This window comes from Acinonyx jubatus, chromosome X, assembly GCF_027475565.1.
Source record: "Acinonyx jubatus isolate Ajub_Pintada_27869175 chromosome X, VMU_Ajub_asm_v1.0, whole genome shotgun sequence".
Classification (NCBI taxonomy): Eukaryota; Metazoa; Chordata; class Mammalia; order Carnivora; family Felidae; genus Acinonyx; species Acinonyx jubatus.
In genome coordinates, this window is record NC_069389.1 from 29,715,175 (window position 1) to 29,740,804 (window position 25,630).

At 36.5% G+C, this 25,630-nt stretch overlaps 1 non-coding gene across 1 annotated transcript; it reads right to left on the reverse strand.

The window, feature by feature from the left end:
* Positions 1-7,722: 7,722 nt before the first annotated feature.
* LOC113597768 (U6 spliceosomal RNA) lies at positions 7,723-7,829 on the reverse strand. Its single transcript, XR_003418546.1, has one exon. It is a non-coding gene; the product is annotated as a U6 spliceosomal RNA (small nuclear RNA).
* Positions 7,830-25,630: the final 17,801 nt, after the last annotated feature.

Here is a 25,630-nt window from a genome sequence, read left to right on the forward strand (position 1 = left end):
GGGGCATTTGCACTCTTTCATGTAGGCCACCACTCAGTCTGGGCTTTAGCGAACTATTAGATCTGCTTCTAGCTGCTTCACTTTGCCCATTAAATGCCAAATCTCAGGTAAGTTTACCTATCTTGATCAATTTTACCTCATTTAACCTAATGTTCTATTCCTCTTGGTCTAGCAAACTTAAAATCCATTCCCATTATACGTCCTGATTTCTTGCTTACACAAATTAGCAAGAATTTGCAATTACATTGGATATAAGTGCTATCTCCTCCCCACATCTTGAAATTCCTCCCTGGATCATGCCAGAATCTGCTTCTTCATGGGCAATATGAGCGGAGAGGTTTGTTCTTGACGAGTTGCCTTTCTTTTTGCAAGGCAACTGACTTTGTAAATTCATTACAGACTCTTTTTTTTTTCTTTCAAACAAACTTTATTTTTAATAATCAAAAACTGGAAACAACTTTATTAATGTCCATCAGCAACTGACGGGTGAACAAGTGTATTACATCCATACACAGCGAAGTATTACTCAGCAAAAATAAATAAATAAATAAATAAATAAATAAATAAATATTAATCTGTAAACAATTATGCTTACTGAAAGAAGGTAAAAAGCTTTATTATTTAATATATATTATTATATTATTATTATATTAATTATTGTATAAAATTCCAGAAAGTGCAAATTAAACTATACTGTGAAATAAAACAAATCAATGGATGAATGAGAATGAGGGATTAGGGAGGGGTAAGAGGAAGAGATTATCAAGGGGCAGGAGAAAACTTTTGGGGGTAATGATATGCTCATTACTTTAATTATGGTGATGGTATTACAGGTGTACACATATGTCAAAATTCATCAAATTTTACAATTTAAATGTGTGCAGTTTATTATATTCCAATTATACACCAATACAGCTATTAAGAGATAAGATGCTTCCACATAAAAATTTGGATCTCCCATTTCTCTTAGAAAATCAACCAACCCTATATTGACTCAACTATTTCCCACTTCTCATGTCTTGGTAGGGTCAGCCCTGCCTCAGTGACAGCAAAAACTAGAGAACAATTAATACCATGTCCACCCAAACACTGGCTCTGTCACAAGACCCACCTGAGACTGTAGGATCTCTCTTTCCTGCACTGGTGTACCTGTATGTGCAGTGATGTCTAAGGTCTACAGCTGAGGGAGTATAGGAATCGAGAAAACCTTTTGATTATTTGCTCTGACACTGACCTCTGTCAGAGGAGATAAAGAGGTCTGTAGGTACTAAGGATTTCTGTACACCTTTAACCCAGAGACACAGTCACATGAAATTTGTGTACGCCCTTCAGAGTAGATACATAACCTCTAACCTGCCACAAACTCTACCATTCCCTAATTAATGTTTCTCTATAGTGTTTCTATATTATGTTTTTTAATCTTAATGCTATACTTTATTTATTAAATTTAATTTTTGAAAGGTTTGCTTTCTCTAAATAAATGATAATCAAACCTTCTCTAAATAAATTATAATCAAACCTATTTTAGGATATCTAGTGGCACCTGGGTGGCTCAGTTGGTTAAGCGTCTGACTTCAGCTCAGGTCATGATCTCACAGTTCCTGAGCTCAGACGTTGGAGCCCACTTCGGAACGTGTCTCTTTCTCTCTCTGTTCCTCCCCTACTTGTGCTTATCTCTCTCTCTAGGAAAAATAAGTAAATAAACATTATTTAAAAAGGATATCTAAATAAAACAATATTTGCCAGAGTTATCATTACTAAATGTTAATGCTTAAAATTTTGGAAAGTAGTAAAACAAAAATTGTATCTTTACCCTTAATAAATTTGAATGTCAGGAAAAATGACAATATTCTATGCATCAGAACAAGAAATATATCAATTCTGTTTCCCACTTAACCCCTGAAGGTCTTATCTGCCTACTGTATTTTGTACTTCACAGGGGCTGTAACTTCTGGGTAGGTCTCTGGAGACAGCTGTACCTCAACAGTGTTGGGGAATGTGACACATCCCTAGGCAAAAGGAACTTAAGTCATGCTGTTCCCGAAAGCACTGGAGGTTGTCATACCACTTACCCCTTCATCAGGGTGAGCTTAGGGGTCATAGGAGATCCTGACATCTAGGACATAAGATTACTCCCACAAGGCTGAAAACAGTTTTTCCTAATAAGGCTTACGCAGCATTGCCAATTAGGCCAAATTAGACTGAGATCTGTTCTCTGCCATTTTGCCATCTCTGATACACATAAAGTTTGGGGCCCTCATAAAATGTGTTCTCCTCTTTGAGCTGGCAAAGCCCATATCTTGCTCTCTTTTTAAAAAACAGTTTAGTGACATATTATATTTAGCCAAATGTACCCCAAACATTATCATTTAACATATGGTCAATATAAAGCTTGTAAGATGTTTTACATTCTTTCTCTCTCTTTTTTTCATATTATATTTTAGAAATCCAGTGTGCATTTTATAGTTATAGTATATCTCAGCTCCAACCAGCCACATTTCAAATGCCCAGTAGTTATATGTGACCAGTGCCCACCATATTAGACAGCACAACTCTATTTAGCTCACAGTCCTAGTTTTCTTTCAGATTGTGGAAAGCAATCAACACCCTTATATACAGGTGTGAAGGGAAGAAATGGGCTCAGTGAGTCATGACCTGTTTCTTGAAAGCCCATTTCTTTTCTCAATCAACCCCACACAGTGAATGGAACGGAGTAAAGGCTTTAACAATAAGTCTGTTTCATTGCATAAATCAGATCACTGTGGGGCAGGCAGTTCCAAGGCTGGGTGATTTGGAGGCTGGGGAAATCCATCTCAGCTATCTCATGTAGAGTCAATACTGTCCATGGAAAACAAAAACCTCTGGAAAACTGCAGTAGATTCCAGCTCAGATCTTTCTGACAGGTGCTGGATTATGTCCAAATTGAAACCATCCATGGGTAGGAAATGAGGATCCTTACGTGGATTCATATCACTTATGAGTCCCTCCAGGAAATAGGAGAGAGGGTGGAGGTGTGCTTTACCGGAGTACACTGGGGTAACAGACTCATAGTGTGGGTCCCTGACTGCTATAAAAGTAGCTCCTGAAACCTTTCCACATACCTGGAACCTGTAGTTCTCTTCCCAGAATGGATATCTACATATACAAAGTTCAACTTCAGGTTGTCAACTTCATCTCAAAGGCTACTTTGAGTCATGCTGTATTGAGCAAGGAGAAAGCATGTTCCCTTATCTCTTAAGGTCTCTCTTTAGTGTGAAGTTTCTGGTGCTAAGTGAACTTGAAAGATGTAGCTAAAGGATCACGAAAACTCATACACACATGAGGCCTTTCTTTGGTATGAACTTTTATGTGCCAAGCCAGGTGGGAATGTTTTCTGTAGATGCTCCCAGATTGGCTGAACACATAAGCCTTTGCTCTGGTGTTATGTCTCTGGTGTATAATGAGGCTGGAATTCTCAGCAAAGGACTTTCCACATTCACTTCACCCATAAGCCTTGCTGTAGTGTGAACTTTCTGGTGTTGAATAAGGTGGGGATGACTGATGTAGGCTTTCCCACATTCACTGCACACATAGGGCCTTTGTCCACTGTGAATTCTCTCATGTACTTTAATGTAGGAACTGTGACTAAAGAATTTCCCACATCCATCGCACTTATAAGATTTTTCCCCAGTGTGGCTTTTCTGGTGCTCAGCAAGTGTGTCTTTTCGGAGAAAGGCTTTCCCACATCTGCTGCATGTCAAAGACCTTTCTCCCCTGTGAATTTTCTGGTGCTGAATAAGGGTGTCTTTGCGGCCAAAGGCCTTCCCACATTCACCGCATTCAAAAGGTTTTGATCTGGTGTGAATTCTCTGGTGCTGAACAAGATGGGATTTTCTGATAAAAGATTTACCACATTCAGCACAGTCATTAGGCTCTGATCCCATGTGAGCTCTCTGGTGTGCTTGGAGGCTGGAGTTGTAGACAAAACCGTTCTCACAGTCATTGCACTCATGAAGCTTTTCTCTAGTGTGGGTTTTCTGGTGTTGAACACATTTGTCTTTGTCGTTGAAAGCTTCCCCACACTCACTGCACTTGCAATCATTTTGTCCAGTGTGAAGGGCTTCTTCACACTTAGTGCTAATGCATAGCTGTGTCTCGTCTTGAAAGACATGGTGCTAGACACATCCAGAGCTGGCCAAGGAGTACTCCCCATCTTCCCTGTAAGTGAAGGCCTCTGACATGTGACTTCTGCACCTCTTCACAGAGAAGATCTGGTCTTTTTCCATTCTAGGGAATGCCTCTCCACTGTGTGGCCTCAGGATTTGGTCAGTATTTACAGTGACCCAGAAGGTTCTTCCATATGATTTACATGGGTATGCCTCCTGCTCATAAGATATTCCCTGCTGGCCAGCCAGGCACAAGATATCTTTCAAAATTGGGTCACACATGTCACATGGGTGGCTCTTTTGGTTGTAAGTATCCACTGTGAGAGTTCTCACCTGTGACTGTCGTATAAAAACACCTTGCCCAGAAGATGCATCTTTATTCTCTGTTCTTTGACAGGGGTCAGGGCTCTCCTGGACCATCCCTGCCTCGGCTGGAGCTACGGCTATATTTTCAGGAACTGGGGGCTTCCATGCCGGCTGTGGTTGGGGAATCAAATGGTATCTGGAAATTGTAAGTCCCAGTGAGGTCACCAGTAGGAAGTTCTCCAGAACCACATGACAGTATAGGCATTTCTGAGCCTCATCGAGTAGGTCCCACTCCTCTCGGGAGAAGTATATGCACACATCCTCCAAGGTTACAATGTTGCGATCTGTCTCTGTGGCAGCCTCTGCCATTGCTACAGTATCAAGGCCCCAAGAGGGTGCGCCTCAGCAGGTGCACTTCAGCGGACAAGCCTTAGCGGGTGTGAGTAAACACGAGGGGTAAGATTGTCTATGCCACGCTCAGGGACACCAAATCTTCACACAAAAGAACACCACACAAAACTAAAGCTAGGTCTCCTATAAAGCACAGAGGTAGTCCCTAATGTCAAAAATGGCTTCTGTTCGGTTGTGCAAATAACAGTCGTGAAACAGCCTCTGCCTAGAGCTTCCAGCTGGGTTTCTCAGACGAACCAGAACCAAAAAGGACGCTCGCTGCATCGGGGCAAAAGCCCTGCCTGGAAGTCGCGTTATTATTTATTTATTTATTTATTTAGGAGGAAGGGCTGGCTTCCTTAGATTGCAGACAGGAAAGGAGGTTTTGTTTACCAAACGTGACTTCAGGTAATTTTAAAGTTCGTAGTTTCCAGCTTGATTCAAATCCATCCAAATGTATGCGTTCCAAATTTCATAGTCCTGAATTAGTTTTTGTTTTTTTTAATGTCTCATTGTTGCTATACAGAGTAGCTATTAATTGTTGTGTTTTCTGTGTTGATCTTGTATTTGGGCACTGTGAAATTTCCACTTTAGTTTTACTTGTTTGTTGGCTGGTTATCTTGTATTGATTATATAGATGATCATATCTGCTGAAAATATTTTACTTCAGATCTTCCAACTTCTGCATATATACTCTGTTTATTTTTTCCTCTTATCTTTTTCAGTGGCTAGAACCTTTAGGACAATTTTGATTAGTAGTGGTGATAAGAGATGACTTATTTAATTTCTGAATTTAATGTAAATTATTTTAGACTTTGCATCTTATGCTGTACAGGTATTTGTTATACATATCTGGTAGATACATTTATGAAAGCTATTTGCCAAGAGTTTTTTTATCATGAATGATTTCTAGATATCGTATGGATACATATTAACTTGATTATGTTTTTTCTCATTTAGATAGATTATTTTGGTGACATCTTTGTTGGTAAATTTTCTTAAATTGTGCTGCCCTTGCAATTTTGTGATTAAACTATTGGTCATGAGGTCATTATAGTGAAGTGTTGATTGTGATTTGCTGATACTCTTTGAATTTTGCTTCTGTGTTTATAAGTGTAATTAATACATGTTTTTGCTTTCTTGTACTTTTCTGTCATGGGGCCCCAGATATTACTAAGCTCAGAAAATTAAAAATTGTCTATTTTCTGTTCTATATATCAGAACAGTTTTTATATTTTTGTACAATTCAAAATGGCTTAAAAAATTTCGTAGGTCCTGATATCTTTGTGGTTCTAAAAATTTAACTACTCTTTCTTCGATTTTATGATTTTTTTTCATGATAGGCCACTTTTGCTGGTTTATATTTCCCTAGAATTTTTTCATGTTATCTAGATTTTCATATGTGTTTCTATTATGTTGATCACTGTCTTTTGTTTACCTTTATTTAGTCTTTTCTTCCAGCTTTATTTAGGCATGAATATGAATAAATTGTATATGTTTAAAGTATAAAATGTGATTACTTGATATATGTATATATTATGAAATGATTACCACTTAATCAAATTAATTAACATATTGTTCACCTTATATAGTTACCTTTATTTCTGCATGTGCATAGTGAGAATGCTTAGGCTCTATTCTTAGCAAATTTTAAGTCTAGTGTACAGTTTATTAAGTACAGTCACTATGTTGTACATTAGGTCCCAGAACTTACTTATCTTTTTTTGTTTCATTTCAAGTTTTTATTTAAATTCCAGTTATTTGACATATAGTGTAATATTACTTTTAAGGGTAGAATTCAGTGATTCATCACTTACGTATAACACCCAGTGCTCATCACAATTAGTGCCTTCTTTAATACCCATCACCTATTTAACTCATCCCCCCTCCAGCAACCCTCAGTCTGTTCTCTATAGTTGACTATGTTTTATGATTTGCCTCTCTCTCTCTCTCTTTTTCCCCCTATGTTAATTGTTTCATTTCTTAAATTCCACACGAGTGAAATCATATGATATTCAGCTTTCTCTGACTTATTTTGCTTCTATAATACATTCTAGCTCCATCCATGTTGTTGCAAATGGCAAGATTTCATTCTTTTTGATGGCTGAGTAATATTCGAGTGTGTGTGTGTGTGTGTGTGTGTGTGTGTGTGTGTGTATTCATCAATTGATGGGCATTGGGCTCTTTCCATAATTCGGCTATTGTTGATGATGCTGGTATAAACATTGAGGTACATGTGTCCCGTGGGGTATATTTCTATTTTTAACTTTTTGAGGAACCTCCGTACTATTTTCCAGAGTGGCTGCACCAGTTTGCATTCCCACCAGCAGTAAGAGGGTTCCCTTTTCTCCCTATCCTTGCCGACATTTGTTATTTCCTGTCCTTTCTGACGTGATATCTCATTGTAGTTTTGATTTGTATTTCCCTGATGATGAATGATGTTGAGCATCTTTTCACATGTCTGTTAGCCACATGTATGTCTTCTATGGAAAAATGTCTATCCATGTCTTCTGCCCATTTCTTCACTGGATTATTTGTTTTATGGATGTTGAGTTTGGTAAGTTCTTTATGGATTTTGGATACTAATCCTTTATCCGATATGTCACTTGCAAATAACTTCTCTCATTCTGAAGGTTGCCTTTTAGTTTTGTTGATTGTTTTCTTTGCTGTGCAGAAGCTTTTTATCTTGATGAAGTTCCAATAGTTGATTTTTGCTTTTATTTCCCTTGCCTCCAGAGACATATCTAGTAAGAAGTTGCTGTGACTAATGTCAAGGAGGTTACTGCCTATGTTCTCCTTGAGGATTTTGATGGTTTATGATCTCACATATAGGTCTTTCATCCATTTTGAATTTATTTTTGTGTATGGTGTAAGAAAGTGAAAAGATATGGAACACTTCATGAATTTGCATGTCATCTTTGCACAGGGGTCACACTTATGTTCTCTGTACTCATCCAATTTTAGTATATGTGCTGCCAAAGTGAGCACGAGTACTTATTCACCTTATAACTGAAAGTTTGACCCTTTCTTTGATTAGCATCTCCCATTTTCCCCCCTATCTAGTCTGTGGTGATCACCATTCTACTGTTTCTATGAGTTTGACTTTGGTTTGGTTTTGTTTAGATTCCACATATGGTTAAGTACATACAGTATTTATCTTTCTGTGTCTATATTATTTCATTTAGCATTAACTATTCCAGGTTCATCCATATTGTCACAGCTGGCAGGATTTCCTTCTTTTTTGTGGCTGAATAATATTCCGTTATATACACACACACTACATTTTCTTTAGCCATTCATCCATTGATAAACATTTAGGTTGTTTCTGTATGTTGGCTATTGTGAATTGTGTTGCAATGAACATGGGAGTGAAAAAATCTCTTCAAAATACTGATTTAGTTTCTTTTGGATGTACACCCAAAAGTGGGATTGCTGGGTCTAATGTATGGTATTTAATCTTAACTGGTAAGTTACTTAATAATTAGTTACCCATTTTTCATTGCTGATGTTGTTTATTCACATCTTCATTCTCTTTGAAAATAAAATCACACTGGTTAGTTTTGTCTTTTTTATTATTTAAAAAAATTATGTAACTGTTGATTGAATCCATGAAGTTTTTTGTTTTATTATTTTGTTTAATAATTATTATTTTCCTCTATTTAGAGTGTTTTATTTTCTTGTTCTTTTTCTACCTTCTTGCAATGAAATCTTAATTCATTTTTTTCAGGCCTGGTAGTGTTCTTATAAATGCAGTTGGTGCTATATATCTCCCTTTTGTTACTGCTTTAGCTGAAACACTCAGGTGTGAATTGCAGTGTGGTTTATTATGTTTTCCTTTTTTACAAACATTTTTTAATTTACATTTTATTTCCACTTTTTCCTAAAAATTATTCAAAATTGTGAATTTATTTTTTGAGATATTTGGGTTAGTGTGCTTTTTGACATTTATTTTTCTAATATTATATTACTTTTTTTGTTGTTTGTGACTCTTGCATGATAGATTTGGGGAAACTTTAAACTTTATTTTTGCTTTTATTCATATTTGTGCAAATTTCTACAAATGCTTGAAAATAAATTTTATTTCCCTCATCTGGGTGCATATATAATTGATGTATTAGCCTAAGGCCAATGTTGGGTTTATTGCATCCTTCACCCAATTCTTTGAATTCATGGTTTCTGAGATACATGTGTTATCTTTTTCCACTTTGAATTACTCCTTATAGTTCTAAATTTTGCCTGATAAAATTTAGAATGGAAGGTTTTACTTAAGGCTGTCTCATCCCATGGAGTTGATTTTAAATCTTCACCATTTACCAAGAGTAAAATAACTAAATAGACTCTGAGGTTGGTAGTTTTTACTAGTTTCTGTTCCTGCCTACTGTTCATTCCAGAATGGGTCCTTACATCCTAATTTTCAATCCCTCACAAACCTTTACCCCTCTTTGCCCTTCCTCTATCACTAGCCTTCCTCAAATCAGGGAATTTTTTTTCACTTTGGAAGAATGGGAAGGTAGTAGGCAAACTATTAAATTTTTCTACTCATCATAACTTCTCCCAAATATATTGACTCTGAATAAAAGTTATTCCTATCCTCTGAACCTAGATGTTTGAAATTATAAAGACAAAATTTGATTACTTTTAGGTGCCCTTTTTTCATTTCTTTTGAGTCATGAACAATGGCCATCTGGCTGAATAAGTTACAAAAGGTAGAAAGAAACATCCAGAATGAGAGGAACTTTGTTTAATTATTCTTAAATATCATCTCTTTCCTGATGCTGATTGCACTGTTTCTTTTTCATGACCTGCTCTCTCCCCTTCATTCTTTCCTCCTGCTACAACCCACAAGATCAGGCACTTGGAAGAATAAAAAACTTTATGACCTTGATCAAGATGAAGGAGATTCACCACACTGATCACTGAGCAGAAGAAATTGTAAAATGGAACTTTTAATATTTTAAAGCCATTTGGAACACAGTTTGCATGACTGATTCTGTACAATGTACAAATTGGTAGAGAGATGATGACCCTGGAGAATTTGCACTGACAGCCTTGGGAGGAAGACATGTGGGAATAACTTTTAATTGCATATTTAATTGACCTTGTAGGAAAATGAATCTCATATTTTGTACTGAGTACAATTACATAAAAATTTGATAATATTATTATCCAAAAAAGTTACTCGGACTATTTTACTGTATTCTTAGAATCATATAATGTCTATACTCTGCATTCTTTTGACAGTGCTAAGACAGTCACCATCCTGCTTTGTAGCAGAGGGGTAGAAAGTAGGAGATAAATTAAATCATACCTTTTGCCAGTATTTTTAGTAATTTATGATAAGTAACTTTATGAAAGACTCTCAGGAAAATTTTTAGACATCATCTTGAAACTATCAGATTTATAGTTAATACAGCTAAGATGTGTAATTTTAAGGTGGCTTTTTGCTTTTCCAACCAATTAGATATTAACATAATTTACAAGTAAGTAAAATCAGTATTTTTCCCACATATGTTTTTACTTTGGATAGAGCTAAAGAGATAGTTGTTTTAAAGAATTAATATGTCTGTTTTTGCCAAGGGCATTTGTCCTAAGAGTTCATCTTTCAGATAACATATTTAGAAAAAGGTATTGGCTCATATAAAAATAGTACCTAGCTAAGGTCCTGTGTATAAGGGGAAACAGATAATTTTAGAAGTTATAACGTAAGAAATCATCATTGTTTAACATGAGACAAAGTAGGGGTTCCTGGGTAGTTCAGTCAGTTAAGCATCTGACTCTTGGTTTCAGCTCAGGTCATGATCTCACAGTTTGTGAGTTTGAGCCTTGCGTTGGGCTCCATGCTAACAGTTGGGAGCCTGCTTTGCATTCTCTCTCTCTCCCTCTCTCTGCCCTTTCCCTGCTTGCTGTCTCTGTTTCTCAAAGTAAATGAATAAACTTCAAAAAATTTAAAAAATAATATAAAAGAAAGGAAAGGTATTTTCTCAGACTGACGATATAGACCAGGTAGTCAGCTGCCATGATTGTCATTGATTTGGGGTGAAAATAGAGAGCTCTAAGGACACATAGGAACTATGACCTACACCTCTGTTCAGAATTACATGAGTTGCAGGGATGACTCTCAGAATATAAACCATAAAACATCTGGCAGTGCTTAATGCCACATCTCATCTGCTGCCATCTTAGGCTGCATTAAAAGAAATAGTGTCCAGTTCACAGAAGGGGAAAGTCCCATTGTATTGATCAGAAACTACTTTTCTGATTTCATCCTAGGTGTAGCTCAAGGAAACAATGGTAAGAGCAACAATGTAAGGAATGGAAACAGTATTCTTTGATTTTTTAGCCAAGAGTATAGATTCAGGGGACGTCAGCTGTATTTTTTCCAAAATCTTAGAGCTCTTATGGAGAAGACAATTTGATTTAGTTTGTTCTGTTTTAGCAGAAAGTAATAAAGAGATTAGCTTACTAGATGTATGGCCCATTGCCACAATAAATCTTCATACCTGTATTACAAACTCTGAGATAGCATGGTAGATGGTCAAGGCCCAATTTGCCTATGGATTTTTGGTTGAAATTTATGGGCAATCTTTAAAGTCCCCAGATACTGGGAATGCAAAGTTGCATAAAGCAGGATGCATAAAGCCTATGCTTTACATATTGGGAAGAACAGTGCTCCCAATGATGTAGGAGAAAGTAAAGATATCAGTTCCTCTTTCCAACCCAGAGTCAGAGCAGAGACAGGACAAATAGGTGCGCAAGGCCATAGTAGCACCATACTAAAGAGCTTGCCAGCCAGCATTTTGGGAGCTTCATTCATTTAGCATCAACAAGAAGGAAGACACTGAATATCAAGCAGGAAGATAGTGGGGTAGAAACTAAGGATAACGTCAAAGAAGAAATAGTTACTGCCTCTAAACTATCCTACAATGCAATGTAAAATGTGAGGTTTGAAGCTATGTTTGTATGTATGTGCATGTTTGAGCATGAATTCTCAAGGTGGTCTTCATATTCTGAAAATAATATGTATTAGGTTAATTTTTTTAACACCAATGTTTAATTTATTGAAGTCAGAAATGAAAACACTTTATTTTTCATAGGCCTTAAATTCCACTTTACAAAATTATTATTTTACTATTTGCAATCTAGAAATTTAACACTTTTATTTTATTATTTTTTTAAGTTTATTTATTTATTTTGGGAGAGAGAGAAAGAGAGCACAAGCACTATGGGAGGAGGGGCTGAGAGAGAGGGAGAGAGAGAATCCTGGGCTGTTAACACAGAGCCTGATATGGGGCTGAATCTCATGAATCCGTGAAATCATAACCTGAACTGAAATCAGGGGTGAGATGCTTAACCAACTGAACCACCTAGGTGCTCCTAACAATCACTTTTAAAAGGCCTTTGGAAAATACTTGGTCCCATTTAAAAACACTTTGGAACAATTTCAAACTGCATATACAATTGTAATATTCGGTTGCCATTTTACACACACCTGTTAGCTGAAATAAAATGAAAGCCTTCCCAAATAATATTATTTTTTTATTTAACTTTATTTTTTATTTTTTTAAATTTACATCCAAATTAGTTAGTATATAGTGAAGCAATGATTTCAGTAGATTCCTTAATGCCCCTTACCCATTTAGCCCATCCCCCCTCCCACAACCCCTCCAGCAACCCTCAGTTTTTTCTCCATATTTATCAGTCTCTTTTGTTTTGTCCCCCTCCCTGTTTTTATATTATTTTTGTTTCCCTTCCCTTATGTTCATCTGTTTTGTCTCTTAAAGTCCTCATATGAGTGAAATCATATGATTTTTGTCTTTCTCTGACTAATTTCACTTCGCATAATACCCTCCAGTTCCATCTACATAGTTGCAAATAGCAAGATTTCATTCTTTTTGATTGCTGAGTAATACTCCATTGTATATATACCACATCTTCTTTATCCATTGATCCATTGATGGACATTTGGGCTCTTTCCATACTTTGGCTATTGTTGATAGTGCTGCTATAAACATGGGGGTGCATGTGTCCCTTTGAAACAGCACACCTGTATCCCTTGGATAAATGCCTAGTAGTGAGATTGCTGGGTCGTAGGGTAGTTCTATTTTTAGTTTTTTTGAGAAACCTCCATACTGTTTTCCAGAGTGGCTGCACCGGCTTGCATTCCCACCAACAATGCAAAAGGGATCCTCTTTCTCCACATCCTCACCAACATCTGTTGTTGCCTGAGTTGTTCATGTTAGCCATTCTTTTTTTTTTCTTTAATTTTTTTTAAATTAAAAAAAATTTTTTTTTCAATATATGAAATTTATTGTCAAATTGGTTTCTCATACAACACCCAGTGCTCATCCCAAAAGGTGCCCTCCTCAATACCCATCACCCACCCTCCTCTCCCTCCCACCCCCCATCAACCCTCAGTTTGTTCTCAGTTTTTAAGAGTCTCTTATGCTCATGTTAGCCATTCTGACAGGTGTAAGGTGGTATCTCATGGCAGTTTTAATTTGTATTTCCCTGATGATGAGTGATGTTGGGCATTTTTTCATGTGTCGGTTGGCCATCTAGGTGTCTTCTTTGGAGAAGTGTCTATTCATGTCTTTTGCCCATTTCTTCACTGGATTATTTGTTTTTTGGGTGTTGAGTTTGATAAGTTCTTTGTAGATTTTGGATACTAACCCTTTATCTGCTATGTCATTTGCAAATATCTTCTCCCATTCTGTCAGTTGTCTTTTAGTTTTGCTGATTGTTTCCTTCGCTGTGCAGAAGCTTTTTATTTTGATGAGGTCCCAGTAGTTCATTTTTGCTTTTGTTTCCCTTGTCTCCGGAGACGTGTTGAGAGGTTTTTGCCTGCTTTCTCCTCGAGGATTTTGATGGCTTCCTGTCTTACATTGAGGTCTTTCATTCACTTTGAGTTTATTTTTGTGTATGGTGTAAGAAAGTGGTCCAGGTTCATTCTTCTGCATGTCGCTGTCCAGTTTTCCCAGCACCACTTGCTGAAGAGACTGTCTTTATTCCATTGGATATTCTTTCCTGCTTTGTCAAAGATTAGTTGGCCACACATTTGTGGGTCCATTTCTGGATTCTCTGTTCTGTTCCTGTGATCTCCGTGTCTGTTCTTCTGCCAGTACCATACTGTCTTGATGATTACAGCTTTGTAATATAGCTTGAAGTCTGGGATTGTGATGCCTCCTGCTTTGGTTTTCTTTTTCAAGATTGCTTTGGCTATTTGGGGTCTTTTCTGGTTGCATACAAATTTTAGGATTGCTTGTTCTAGCTTTGTGAAGAATGCTGGTGTTATTTGGATAGGGATTACATTGAATATGTAGATTGCTTTGGGTAGTATTGACATTTTAACAATATTTGTTCTTCCTATCCAGGAGCATGGAATCTTTTTCCATTTTTTGTGTCTTGTTCAATTTCTTTCATAAGCTTTCTATAGTTTTCAGTGTATAGATTTTTTGCCTCTTTGGTTAGATTTATTCCTAGGTATTTTATGGTTTTTGGTGCAACTGTAAATGGGATCATTTCCTTCATTTCTCTTTCTGTCGCTTCACTGTTGGTGGATAGGAATGCAACTGATTTCTGTGCATTGATTTTATATCCTGCAACTTTGCTGAATTCATGAATTGGTTCTAGCAGTTTTTTGGTGGAATCTTTTGGGTTTTCCGTATAGAGTATCATGCCATCTGCGAAGAGTGAAAATTTGACCTCCTCCTGGCCGATTAGGATGCCTTTTATTTCTTTGTGTTGTCTAATTGCAGAGGCTAAGACTTCCAATACTATGTTGAATAACAGTGGCGAGAGTGGACATTCCTGTCTTGTTCGTGACCTTAGGGGGAAAGCTCTCAGTTTTTTCCCATTGAGGATGATATTAGCATTGGGTCGCTTGTATATGGCTTTTATCATCTCGAGGTATGATCCTTCTATCCCTACTTTCTTGAGGGTTTTTATCAAGAAATAAATATTCTTATAAACTCAGCATATATATACACATGTATTTATGTATACATACAGGTACATATAATGTGAAGCTAAAGGCTGGATACTGTGGTTAAGTAGAAGGTAAAACAAATCAGCCGGGTATAAATCTTCACCAAATTCTGCACGTGTGCAAGTGTGGATTGCCCGACAGGACTGACAACCGGGGGAGAGGTTACTGTGGCTATGGCCCAGGTGCAGAGGGTGTAATTCCAGGGTCAGGGTGGGTGATGTGTTTCTCCCCATTTACATTTAGCTGATGTGGACTAGCGTGCATTGGTTCTGGGCGCCTGTGCCCCACCCCCCACCTTGCCGTCACCCTGCAGCTGCTGCATACCTTTGGAGGAGGAGGTGCTAGTCCCATACTGCCCCTACCTCCACTGTGCACATGCCCTGAACAGTTTCAGCCTGTCCCCTGGAAACAAGCCGTGGCCTTTCTCTGACTCTGCCCGCCCCCTTTTCATGGTATTGCTGTACAGTTTTTTATTCCCACCCCCCGCCAGCCTTCAACTTGTGATCTGTAACTTACTTGTCTGCTTCTCAGAGGTATCCCTGTAGGTTTGTCCTCAGGTATTCTTCTAGATGTCTTCAGAAAATGGTTATTTCATGATTTTTCATGGAATTTGTCCTAATAAATCATTCTTCTATCACAGGGCAACATTAAAAAAGAAACTCATACACAGCACCTGGTTCAGGACTTGTTAAAAGGAATCTTCATGCCCCAGGACCTACTTCTTACAGTTTCTTAACAGCAAAGGACTTAAGGATATTTCCTTAGTGTGAGGAGCGTATTAAGGGATGAAGGCTAATGCCATCTGGGCTCACTTCATTAATTGTAACTCAGGCTCATAATTTTTATATTTATGGTAGAGCTTTCTACCAATTAGAGTTTTTAACAGTGAATCAGCCTGCCTAACAAACTAATGAACTTCGTGTTGCTGGGAAGGTTCCAGAAGGTACTGTATGAACACCACCTTTTAGGGTTTCTTTAAGGGGATTTCATATTGATTTTGGAGCTGAATTAGATAAAAAATAAGTGCTTTCCAACATCTCCTAGTTATTCTTTGATATTATTTTAATAAATCATATATTTAATAAAAACAGGAGAAGTCTGAGATCTTTGTGAGGCACTGATTTATGTTGTAGTTTTTCACAGCAGCCTAAGGTTTTCCTTTCATGATAAGGTTTACCGGAAAAAAAAGTGCTGAAAAGTAATATCTCTGTTGTTTTTTGTTGTTAGAAAAAGCTATGTCCATTATAATAGATATGTGTTTAAGCATTGAAAATTATTTCTAATTAGTAATAACTTTCCCTTTATTCTTTACTAGTTAACAGTAAACACTATGTTGTACAATATGTAATTTTATCTGCATTCTGAGAAATACCACAAGTCAAATTCATGGCTCTGATTCAGAAAATGTCCTTGGGGAGCCTGGGTGGCTCAGTCGGTTGGGCATCCGGCTTTGGCTCAGGTAAGAATCTCGCAGTTCCTGAGTTCCAGCCCCACGTCGGGCTCTGTGCTGACAGCTCGGAGCCTGGAGCCTGCTTCGGATTCTGTATCTCCCTTTCTCTGTCCCTTCCCTGCTCATGCTGTGTCTCTCTTGTCTCTCAAAAATGAATAAATGTTAAAAAAAAAAGAAAATGTTGTCCTTAATCATTAACCAGATTCAACATATTCTTCTGAGTAAACATATGTCGAAATAAGTACTATATATTTTCTTGATTTAGAGAAAGAAAGTTTAAATTTCATTTCTAATTTTATTAAGTGGCTGCTTTTTTATTCATGGAGCTCTTTCATAAGAAATGTATTCTTAATTTTTTTTCCACAAGGAGGGGAGGGAAGATTTTTTTGTATGACTCTGTTTTCTTGCATCTCATTTTTTTAAAGAAAGAGAAAAAACCATCTTTGCTCCACACATTCATCAATTTGAGGGAAGGTTGTTGATTTGGGTGGGGAAGATGTTCAAAGATGTCAGCTGAGGCAATTGTACTCAGGCCTCGGGGGTTCGAGAGAGGCAATCAAACCCTGTAAGACTTTTAAAAATCAAAATATACCCAAGGTCTTTTACTATGTATAGTTTATATTTTGAAACACATTTAATTTACAAAGTGTTTAAGCTGAAAATCATTATGGAATAGAGTGAATGTGTCTAAAGGTCCAGTAAATGAGAAAATTATGTAAATGCTAAGCACTTTGGGGATATTCAAAGCCCCTGAAAAATCTGATACTCATCACTGAATATATACCTATTAAATAATCTTCATGCCCTCCAGGTTCTTTTTTTTTTTTCCACAAAGTTACTTAGGCAGGTTTTGCAAAAATGTTCTGGGTTGTAAAATTTATATTACTAAAAAAGTGAAAACAAACAAAAATTATGACTGTGCAGCTCCTTAACAACACCTTTAGCATTTTCTGGCTGATTAGCCCGTTATAGGCAGAGCTGGCGGTTCAGGTGACAGCTGGTGGTTATGTATGAGTTAAGAAGAGGATAAATGGTTTGTTGTCATCTATGCATGGGTCAGTGGCTTGTCACATAACTGCCATTTAGTATTTAGTGCCTCATAATGCTCAGTAAGGAAGATAGCATTAGAGATAATTAAGGAAACTTTTGTTCAGCTGTTGGATTACTTTTGTATTTTTTATCTCCCAATACTTCACATTTACGTGAAACAGCTGAGCGAATTTCATTACCTTCCCTTTCTGGGATGTGAGACAAGAGTTCTGCTCACTTAGTACCTCAGAAACACCCATTGCTTTTCCAGCATATTTCAAAGCTTTTTCTTTCCTAAATTATGAGCCAACAGTTACTAAGATCTGCTACTCCTTCACTGTGGGGCAGAGAAAGATTAACTAAATGTGACCCTTCTCCACAAAGAGCATAAATAACTAGAATTCAGGTTGGAATCTCAAATAAAAGGGCAAGTAGAAATTGCACAATAGATAAAATGCCTCCAGTTGGTGAGATTAGCAAAGGCTTCTGCACCTTTTAACTAGGCCTTGGACATGGGCAAAGCCCTGACAGATGCATAGACCAAGAGTTGCTGTTGCTTTTTTTCTTTACTTCACTATCCTCTACTCTTCTGAATGCATTGGCATAAGTCTTTGGTCCGTCTGCTGTCTAAATCCACTTGTTAAGCTATCTTCACATGATCAAATCCAGTGGTCCAATCTCAGTCCTCACCATAACTGAACACTCAATGGCATTTGACTTAATTCATTTGTCCTTCTTGAAACACTCTTTCCTTGGCTTATGGGGTATGGCACTGCTCTCTTGATTTCCCCATGCTTTGGTGGCCGCTTGGTTCTGGCTGCCTTTTTACAACCTACTTTTACAGATCTCTACATTTTGGCATGCCCTAGAGCTAAATACCCACACATATGTCCACACCATTCCATTTCAGTAGGTCAGGCGTTCTTCAGCCTAGTTGCACATTAGAGGAGATTTAAAAATTCACCAATACCCTGGTTCCCCTACAGATTTAGATTCAGTTGTTCTGGGGATGGGAGAGGGAATCAGTATTTTATTTTAAAGCTTCCTGGGTGGATTGCAAGTGTGCCAGGGTTGAGAATCACTGAATGGAGTGATCTCATCCAGTTCAACAACCCCAAATGACACACAAAAAATCTGGTGATTCAAATGGAACTCTCCATCCTTGAGCTGTCCCTTGAACTCCAGACTCATAATTAAAGGATTGACTAGAGATTTCCACTTTGTTGTCCAATGCCCATTTTCAAAGTTAGCAAGCCCAAAGTCAGCCTTTTGATTCCCCATCCATACCTGCTCCTTGTCCAGTGTTTCTTGTCGCAGAAGATGGCACAGGTCATAATTCACTGCCTTGTTTAGGGGCCAAATTTAGGAGTCATCCAGAATTCTTCTAATTCTTTCATTTCTTATATCTAATTATCAGCAAATCTCTTTGTTTCTGTCTTTCATATTAATCTTTAATTTTCTCATTTCTTACCACCTTTATGCCAATTTCCCCAGCCTAAGCTGCAATCATCTCTTACTTGGACTGGCCCCATAGTCTCCTAACTCCTGTCTTATGTTCACTCTTCCCACCACCCCCGCAGTCTCTGTACTCCTGCAAAGTGATCGTTCTGAAAATTAAAATCATGTCACTCCCCTGCTCTCACTCCTCCAAATAGTTTTTATCACACTTACAACGAATCCCGTATCTTTACTATTGTCCATAACCTTGAAGGATTGACTTCTAGTTACTCTGACCTTGTTTCTTACCTTATTTTTTGAAACCCCTCACTCAGGATGCATCAGCCACCCTGCTTTCCTTGCTATTCCTCTAAAACTTCATACATGATCCTGTCAAGGGCCTTTGTACCTACTTACTATTACACAGATCCCAATATAATGTGTCTAGATCTCTCATATCATTTAGATTACTGTTTAAATGTCACTCCTCTCAGGCAATGCTTCCCTAAGTACTGGATTTTAGGTAGTAACCTCTATTCTTTTGTTTTATTTTTCATACCTGACATTTTATTTTTATTTATTTTTTAAGGAAAAATTTTTAAAGTTTATTTATTTATTTTGAGAGAAAGAGCACGAGTGCGGAGGGGCAGAGAGAGAGAGAGAGAGAGAGAGAGAGTGAGAATCCCAAGCAGGCTCCACACTGTCAGCACAGAGCCCGATGTGGGGCTCGAATCCACAAACTGCAAAATCATGACATAAACCAAAATCAAGAGTAGGACACTTAACCTACTGAGCTACCCAGGAGCCCCATACCTGACATTTTATTATGTTCACTTACTTAATTACTATCTTCTCACTAGAATACAGGCTCAATCAGTGTAGGGAGGGACACTGTTTTCTTCCCCATCACATCTTTAGCATCTAGAACAGCATCTTGCATGTGGTCGGTAGGTACTCACTAAGTGAGTTGATGAATGTGTGGATGAATATGAGGGGAGGGATTTCAGGCCAAAGGAGCATTATGAACAATGTCATGGAAACAAGAAAAATTAGCTAGTTTGGGAGAAGACCATATTTGGTTGAAGCATGCTTGAGAGGAGTAGTAGCAAGAGATGGTTCTAGAAAGGGAGATACAAATCAGGATGTGGAGAGCCCTAGACAATTCACATGGACTTTAGGAAATGGAAAGCCACTTGAAGATTTTTTTTAGGTGGGCTGTGTATTTTATTGAATTGAGGCTAAAAAGCAAATGATTTGGTAACTGAATAGAAGTGGTGGTTAAGGGAAAAGGAAGAGTTAAATATGATTTTCATATGTTAGGCCTGGGTAATTGAAAGAATGTTAGTGGCATCAACAAACAGAAAGAAGACAGAAAATAGTGAGATATTGTTGTTTTGCTTTTAGTGAATTACACTGAAGTAGATTGGAAGTTTGGAAAAATAATCCTTTGAATTTGGGATATGTTGTTTAAGGTGCTTGGGAAATACTCATGTGGAGATGTTGAAAAATCATTTGTACATGAGGATGTGGAACTTGAGAGAGAAGTCAGGGCTAAAGCTTAAGGTTTGAAAGTCATGCCCTGAAGGAGAAGATAAACGTATCAACTAGGAACTTGTGAGATAAGAAAGGAGAGGCTCCTATGGAATCTTAGGGAATGTTACTTTAAAAGGTGGCATGAGAACTAAAAAACATGGGAAAATCAAAGACTGTTTGGAGAAATAGGAGCAAACTTCCATGGACTGTAACATGATCTAACATGTTAAATTTTGGAGAAGTTAATCATCAGTTTTAAGTACTGCAGAGAATTTGAGGAAGAGGAAGAGATAAAGCTTTTAATTATCAAAAGAAAAATTATAACTGTGGTGGTGTGGACTGGTAGCTTGGAAGAACTTGAAAGAATGTGGAAGGATAATAGATTAAGTAGCGGGCGTTAGACAAGAATGTTTGAGAAGAGAAAAAAAATGAATCATAACCCCAAATGAAGCAAGATATATTTTACAGGAAGAAACAAAAAATTTAGAAGTGAGGGTGGCTCATGCATGGAGTGGCCCCATGCATCGAAGTGCAACGTGGCTGTGTTAGCCCTAGAAATACACATGGATTGTCTTCTGATCCAGAAAGGAAAACTAAGAGAAAAGAAGGAGGTAGATGGAGTAGAGGCGAGAAATCACATGTTAAATAAAATCTCAGTCAAGTTGGAAATACAATCATGTGCTTACAATCATCTAGTGACATTTTGTGCGAAGTAGGGAGTGAAAGGAGTTGGCTAACACACGTGAAAGAATTAAGATCAACACAATGTTAACACTTTTTCCTCCTGATCTATGTTTTAGTAAGTGATGTATATGTACTTACATGTAAGGTTTATAAAAATGCACAAAGTAGAGTCTATCACTATTGTAATTTATAAAGATGTAATGTAGAGTCTATCACTATTTAAATGTAGTCTATCACTACTGTAGTTTATAAAGATGCTTTTCCTTTGAATGAAAAGAAAAATGAAGCACCAGTCTCATTATTTCTTTAAAAACAGTTTCCTGAGTGAACATTCATCTACTTTGATGGATTTGAAGATGATACCAGGGAGTCTTCAATTCCAACAAAGCTGTAAAATATCTGCTCGTAAATAGTCTCCCTTTCTTGCAAAAGAGCATCACTATAGTTTTCTTAATTGTATGTAAGTTAGATAGAGAGTTCTTGAATTATTCCACCTAAATGAATTGATTCATATAAAGAATATGATTCATATATTCTCTGCTTAGAGCAGAGAGTAGTTCCTGGTACAAAGTATGCAGTCAATGGATATTAACTATAATTCATCATCATCATCATCATCATCATCGTTGTTGTTAAAAAGGGGCATGTGAATATGGATTACTAACCCAGATGTGTAAAATGCTGATTTATCCTATATTTGTTGATATTGTCATGAATTTGTAATAATTTGAAATATACTGCAAAGACTTCTCACTAACTTTTTGATATTTGATCATAAAAATGTCACCTATTCATACTCAATGTCAAGGCACTGATCAATATTAATATAATTGACACCATGTAACTATCATATTTAGTCTCATGAGATTTCCACTGCAGCTTTACATTAATTAAACATACTATTTAATTGAGTAGCTTAGCCTTCTGAAGTGAATTAGTATTCATCAAAATAGCACCAATCATAACGGATTCATTAGATATTAATGTGAATGTCATATATATATTTCCACAAAGGTTTCACTGCAACCATTATTCATGGATTATTGTAATAAAGGATATAAATGGCAGAAAGTACATTGTTAATCTATCCAATGTATTTTTGTTCTTTAAAATTTTATCGTATTAGAGAAAAAGAGTTCAATTTTTCTTATATTTCAGACTTGGAATTTTTTTATATATTACAGATGAGATTTGTTTTCTTTTCACTTTTTCCCAGTTTTATTGAGATATAATTGAAATAAGGTATACAACACATTGATTTGAAAAATTTGTATATTCCAAAATGATGGCCACTACAGTGTTAACTAACACTTCCTTCATGTGACATAATTACCATTTCTTTTTTTGTGGTGAGAACACTTAAATCTACTCTCGTAGCAACTTTAAAGTTTTAATACAGTATTATTAACTATAATTACCATGGTGTATATTAGATCCTCAGAACTTATTTATCTTATAAGTGGACATTTGTAATCTTTAAACATCTCCCCATTTCTCCCATACCCCAGCCCCTAATAACCACTACTATACTTGCTGTTTCTATGAAATCAGTATTTTTATTTTATTTATTCTTATTTTTAATGTTTATTTATTTGAGAGAGAGAGAGAGAGAGGAAGCAGGAGGAGGGGGGGAGAGAGAATCCCAAGTGAGCTCAATCCCACAAATTGTGAGATCATGACATGAGCTGAAGAGCTGAAATCAATCAAGTGAGCTGCCCAGGTACCCCTGAGATCAGTATTTTTAGATTCCACGTATAAGTGAGATTATACAATATTTTCTTTCTCTGTCTGACTTATTTCACTTGGCATATCCTCGAAGTCCTTTCATGTTATTACATGAGTGAATAATATTCCACTGTAAATATATACCACACCTTTATCCATTCATCTGTTGGCAGTTACTTAGGCTGTTTCCATATCTTGGCTATTATGAATAATACTGCAATGAACACGCAAGTGTAAATATCTTTTTGAGATCCAGTTTTCACTTCCTTTGCATATATACCCAGAAGTGAGGTTGCTGGATCATTTGCTCATTTCATTTTTAATTTTCTGAGGAACCTTCATACTGTTTTCCAAAGTGGCTGTACTAGTTTACACTTCCACCAACAGTGGATGGGGGTTTCCTTTTCTCCACATCCTTACCAACACTTGCTACCTCTTGATTTTTTGGTAATAGCTATTTGAACAGGTGTGAAGTGATAACTCATTTGGTTTTGATTTTCATTTCCCTGATGATGAGTGATGTCGAGCACCTTTTCATGTGCTGGTTTGCCATCTGTGTGTCTTTGGAGAAATGTCTACTCTGATCCTCTGTGCATTTTAAAAATCAGACTTTTTTTTAATGCAATTAATCTGTGTGAGTTCTTTATATTTTGGATATTAACACCTTATCAGATACCTGATTTGCAAGTATTTACTCCCATTAAGTAAGTTACCTGTTCATTTTGTTGATGGTTTCTTTTGCTATGTAAGCTTTTTATTTTGTAGTCCCACTTATTTTTGCTCCTGATGCTTGAACTTTTGCTGTGATATCCAAAAAGTTATCATGAAGACCAATGTCAGGGAGCTTTTTTTGTAAGTTTTCTTCTTTGTGGTTTATGGTTTCAGTCCTTATGTTTAAGCCTTTAATCCATTTTGAATTAATTTTTGTGAGTGATGTATGATAGGGATGTTGTTTTATTCTTCTGTGTGTGAGTGTCCAGTTTTCCCAGCACCATTTATCGAAGGTATTATCTTTTCCCTATTGATTATACTGGCTCACTTGCCAAATATTAGTTGAGGGTATACATGAGAGTTTATTTCTGGGCTCTTGATTCTTTTCCATTGGTCTATGTGTCTGTTTCTATGCCAGTACCATATTGTTTTGACTACTATAGCTTTGTAGTATAGTTTGAAATAAGAAAGGGTAATGTCTCCAGCTTTGTCCTTCTTTCCCAGGATTGCTTTAGCTAGTTGGTGTTTTTTTGTAATTCCATACAAAGTTTTGGAACATTTGTTCTATTTCAATGAAAAATGCTGTTTGAAGTTTGATAGGGAATGTGTTGAATCTGCAGGTGTCTTTGAGTAGTATGGACCTTTTAACAGTATTAGTTCTTCTGATTCATAAACACAAGATATCTTTCCTTTTGTTTGTGTTTTCTTCAGTTTCTTTCATCAATGTCTTGTAGTTTTCAGTGTATGGATCTTTCACCTCCTTGATTAAATTTATTCCTAAGTATTTTATTGTTTTTGATGCTATACAATTGTTGTCTTTCTTTTTTCAGGTGTCTTTTTGTTGGTGCATAGAAATGCAGCTGATTTCTGTATGCTGATTTTTGTATCCTGCAACTTTACTGAATTTGTTGATTTGCTCTAACAGCTTTTTGGTGGAGTGTTTAGGATGTTATACATATATATATATATATATATATATATATATATATATACACATACATATATATATATATATATATGTATGTGTATATATATATATATATATATATATATGATCATATAATCTCTATAAACAAAGACAATTTTATTTCTTCCTCCCAATTTAGATGGCATTTTTTCTTTTTATTGTCTGCTTGCTCTAGCTAGGACATCTAGTATTGTGTTGAGTAAGAGTGGTGAGAGTGGGTGCCCTTGTCTAGTTCTTGGTATTGGAAGAAAAGCTTTCAACTTTTCACTAATGAGTATGATGTTGGCTGTGGGTTTGTCATATATGAATGGCCTTTATTGTGCTGAGGTATATTCTTTCTGTATCTACTGTGCTGAGGGTTTTTACCATGAAAGGATGTTGCATTTTTTCAAATGCTTTTTCTTCATCTATTGAGATGGTCATATGACTTTTATCTTTTATTCTATTAATGTGGTGTATTACATTTATTGATTTTTGTATGTTGAACCATTTTGCATCCCAGGTATAAATCTCCCTTGATCATGGTATATGATACTTTTAATGGCTGTTGAATTTGTTTTGCTAGTATTTTGTTGAGATTTTTGCATATATATTCATCAGGGATATTCGTCTATAATTTTGTGGTAGTGTCCATGCTTTGGTATCAGGATAGTGCTGGCCTTGTAAAGTCAGTTTGGGAATATTCCTCCTCTTCAATTTTTGGAAAAGTTTGAGGATTGTCTTTACTTTTTAAAAAAATATTTGGCATAATTCACCAGTGAAACCATTTAGTCCTGAGCTTTTCTTTGTTGGGAGGCTTTTGATAACTGGCTCAATCTCCTTACTCTTTTTGTTTGTTTGTTTCAAGTTTTAATTTAAATCCCAGTTGGTTAACATATAGTGTATATTAGTTTCAGGAGTAGAATTTAGTGATTCATCACTTCCATATAACATCCAGTGCTGATCACAATAAGTGCTGTCTTTAATACCCATCACCCATTTAGCCCATGCCCCACCCCTCCCATCCAGCAACCCTCAGTTTGTTCTCTATAGTTAAAAGTCTCTATGGTTTGCCTCCCTCCCAATCTCCTTACTCTTTATTCATCTGTTTAGATTTTCTATTTCTTCATGATTCAGTTTTGGTAGGTTGTATGTTTCTAGGAATATATCTATTTCTTCTAGGTTATTTAATTTGTTGGTATATATTTGTTCACAGTAATTTCTTATGTTCCTTTATATTTTCGTGGTATCAGTTGTAGTGTTTCCTCTTTCATTTCTGATTTTATTTA